This window comes from Ursus americanus, chromosome 4 (genome assembly GCF_024610735.1).
Source record: "Ursus americanus isolate L20-20 chromosome 4, mUrsAme1.1.p, whole genome shotgun sequence".
Taxonomy (NCBI): domain Eukaryota; kingdom Metazoa; phylum Chordata; class Mammalia; order Carnivora; family Ursidae; genus Ursus; species Ursus americanus.
In genome coordinates, this window is record NC_142130.1 from 17820644 (window position 1) to 17825057 (window position 4414).

Consider the following 4414-nt stretch of genomic DNA (forward strand, 5'->3'; position numbering starts at 1 on the left):
ATAATAAGCACATTGTTTTTAAAAAAGTCTAAAAATCAACAATGAATTTTGTTTTCTAAACATCCTTGACTCAAAAATGACACTGTTAACTGCAGTAAGTGCCTTTTATATCCATCATTCTTAAACTTCTTCCTAACAAGAGAAAAAGATAACAAAGTCAGCCTTTCTATTATTGTCCTGTAGTCATGTTTGTGATACCAAAAAATGAGAAAACTTAGTTCACTATAGTTCATGGAACTCTTACATCATGAAACAAAAATAAAAATGTTCTGTTAGGATGTTTCATGTCAGAACCCGCTTTGATGATATAGAGAAATATAAATTTTTTCTCAGACCACTATTCCCAACTATGAGACTTAGTCATTTTGAATTTACTTGAATATATCTAAAAATGCCTGGTTTCTATCTGAAGAGGAAGTTCATTGTATCTTTGAAGCAAATATGCAAATATTAATGTATCAATCCTATATTATAACTGCTCTAAAATTTTTTAAATGCTGAACAGATAGCATACAAGATCATCTGTGGTCTACTAGGCATCACTGTCCACCCCTTTCTACATCTCCTCTGCATCACAGATAAGACATCAAAACTATGTTTTTCAGAATACCTAACAATCCGAGTCAGATTTTGATGATGAGAAGCACTTAGGCTAGATTTGGAAGGTTGAAGAGAAGCCAAGAGTCTCTGCTAGCAGTGAGAGCAGATGCAGGAGGCTAGCAGAGGCCTCTGGACAAACTCTTGAGAATCATCCACTTTGAGACCCCAGCTGGAATGCTTAAAGTAACATCCATTTTTCTGATTGGAACCAATATAGATAGTATTTGTAACATTAGTAAAGATTTTCCTGGGACTGCTTACAATAATGGATTAAGAACAAAAAATTAAAGCCTATTAAAAGATTAGAAATTTTTGATCCTTTCTCTTAAAATTCATTTCAAACTATACTCGAGAATTTTATGTGAGGGGAGCCTGGGTGGCTCAGTTGGTTAAGCATCTTCCTTTGGCTCAGGACATGATCCCAGGGTCCTGGGATCGAGCCCCAGAAAGGGCTCCGTGCTCAAAGGGGAGCTTGCTTCTCCCTCTGCCTGCCACTCCCCCTGCTTGTGCTCTCTCTCTCTCTGTCAAATATATAAATAAAATCTTAAAAAAAGAGAGATTTTATTTGATTTCAGTTGAATTCCTTTTTAATGCCACATAATGTTCTTTATCTTTCTTTCTCTTTAGGCCCAGTGTTATTTTGGTACTACTGTACAGGCTTCTAAAATGAAGCTGGAAATAATGAGTACCCACCATAGAAAATTTAAATTTTCTGTTACAAATTGTATTTGGCCTGTCTTTACAGATTCTTAGAGGTACCTTAGCAGAGATAGAATATCAAAGAGACATTTTAAAAATATGTTCCCAAGGTCCCTTAGGTCTACAAATTAAGATCTAAGAAACATGTACTGAACACCTATATTGCTTGTGCTGTCTAGAAACTCAAAATTCAGCAAGAAAAATGAAAGCATGGAAATGTAGAAAACAGTTAAACATTTAAATAATACTTCAAGACAACAGAAGATGTAATGTTGCAAGGTAATGGAGGATTCACTACTCACATTATTTACCAGACACTCAGAGAAACTCTGGGGTCCTTCCATGCACACTTTCTCTGCCTTGCTGTCAGCTCTAAATATCCTGTGTCCCATCTTTAAAAGTTCTGCTCAATGTCTTGGTACAGGGTACTAGCTGAGCCCATCATGCTAAAAGATGCAAAGCCAGCCAGGTTCATAGCAGGACTTGTTTGTTAGTTAATGATATGATGAGCTTTGCCTTGCCTAACTTACCTCTCTTTCTGTATCTTGTTATGAAGGTATATTGCAGGATCTCTAGTTCTTATTTCAGCTGTTAATTATAGGCAAAGACTGAATAGGCAAGAAACCTCAATTATCAACATAGAAGGAAATTAACCCGTTTGCTTTAGTTTGGGCATTAAATATTACATAAGAAACCAAGATTGAAGAAACATGATCACCCATGGAAATATTTCCAGCTGCTGTGAGATGTTACTAAGGAGATGTCTTCAGGTTTAACAAAGTGTTGTATGTCAATGATAAATTAAGTCAAACCTGTTCAAGACACAGAAACCACCTGCCTACTAAAATCCTCTCTCATAGTTAGTTCTTTTTTTTTTACCTTTAATACTTCTGTTTGGGACTTTGCATTGAGTGAGCCTTGGCTTTATGCACAGAAATTCATTCATTTGTAGACTACAGGAATCACTCTCAGTATATTACAGGCTGAGAGAAAGGACTGAATTAAAAGAAGGTAAAAAAAGAAGGTCACAAAGCCTGCCCTGGTTACTCCTACTCAACTGATCTTCCTTTATCCATATACTCAAAGCACTTTTTATCTATTATATGTCCATTTATCCTTTTTAAGCTTTAATGATATGGAGTATATTTATTCATTAAGTGTAAGGACAAGCACAAAAGTTCCTTGAGTTTTTCTCCAGTTCTGTATTCCTCCCACCTACGGTTCTATCCTTAAGTCAAACTCCAAAATTTCAGATTTCAGCAAGGAGAGAATTTGGCTTGCTTCCAGTTTTCTGGGTCTCACAATCTGGAAAGTAAATAATTAAATAGATTTGCAATTCACTTTCCCCAATTAACAGGGGATACCTCCAGGAAAGGAAAAAGAAGATGACTTGGTCAAATACCTCATAAACATGCTAAGGCTAATGACTCCTAGAAAACAGACTAATGGTATTTGTTAGCAATACAGTCCTTATGGATAGCAGGATATACCTGTTATAAAATTGCTTATGGTAAAACATGCCTAGAATCTATGGATTTATAGACAGCTTCCTAGAAAAATGTCATATAAACTATGTAACTATTTGAGTTTAAAATGAAGATGTTTTACAACCCAAACAGTTCTTCCTCCATAATTAACTGCACACTTCATCGGAGACTTCAGATCTTAATCTGGGCCCAGGGAACATCCTGATGCAGAGGAAAAGAAAAAAAAAAAAAAAAAGGACCCAGTCAGGTGCACTATATTAGATCTCTCCCTGCTTCACCTATGTCTCCTGATTGTGTCCCTGAACTCATTATTAAAACTTGTTCCTGGCCAAAATCTTTCATTCACGTGTCTGATTTTGATAATGCTATTTTTGTATTATCTTGCCATCCAATCATACCACTTCTCTGACTCTAATATGAAGCCCAGCCTTAAAAAAAAAAGTGTTCTGCTTAGTTCTTGGGACTCAGTCCCTGCTCTATATTCCAGCTCTGTTAACCGGCTCTTCCCTGGTTTCTGTCTCCTGAAACCCTCTCTTAATAAACTTGTTAAGGACCCCAGAATTTGTAGGACCAAGTTCCTACATTTTTAATGACAATCTCTACTACAGATTTGAATTTTGTACCACAACTTAACACAAAGATTATGGATTTTGTGTCTGTGGAAAGATGTGATTGATTTGGCTTACGTGCTTGACTTTAAGAATATCACCCATTCCTGGGCTCTCGTCATCTTTGTATCACATGTTGTAACCACAATGAATCCCTTCTCTGCTGAATCCTCCAGAGGACTCTGCAAAACTGTAGATCCTATGTTCTGCTGTCTTTTTAACAAGTGTGGCTGGCCTTCTTCCCACCTAGATAGTAAGAGTAATTCCAAGTTCAGCCCTCCTTAATCTGACTGCCCTGCCCTCATATGTGACAGGTACTGTAACTTACAATTCATTTATATCCCTCTTAGTCCACAGAACACATAATAGATACTCAATAATTGCCTGTAGATATAGAGAAGAGAAAGAACTCACATAGTGACTACAGATTATTTACACTCTCCATGCACCAGACACAGTGTGAGGAACATTATTGTATATAATTCCAACTCCCCCAGAAATATCCTGAAAAAAACCCCATCATTTTAGTGATGAAGAACATGAAACTTAGAAACATTAGCTTTGTCCAAGGCTTTCTAGTTAGTAGAGCTGAGATACAGACATAGGCCTTTCCTGGTTCAAGGCCCATACTAGTCCATGATACCACAGTGCCTCTTTTTGCATTCTTTATTTGACTATCCTCCAATTTTTTCCAAGAGCTAAGGTAAAGTAAAGGAACTTAATCAACTGAGGGTTGAGAATTCAACAGTAACAAGCAAAAGTCTGATTTAGGGTATGAAGAAAGATGGCACAGGAATCTAGGGATTTAGCAGCAACAGAAGAAGGACTATCACGTGACAGAAATAACTTCATATTAATTTCTTTTCTACTTCATTTAAATTCCTTGCAGAGAGGTTCTTACCATTGTTCACATTGCTTTGTTTCCTCTTTATTGTTTTCTAACACATAATGAAAATTTCAATTTAATCATGGGTTACATGGTTTTCATTTGGAGGGTCCAAATTAGAAGAAGTCACATAG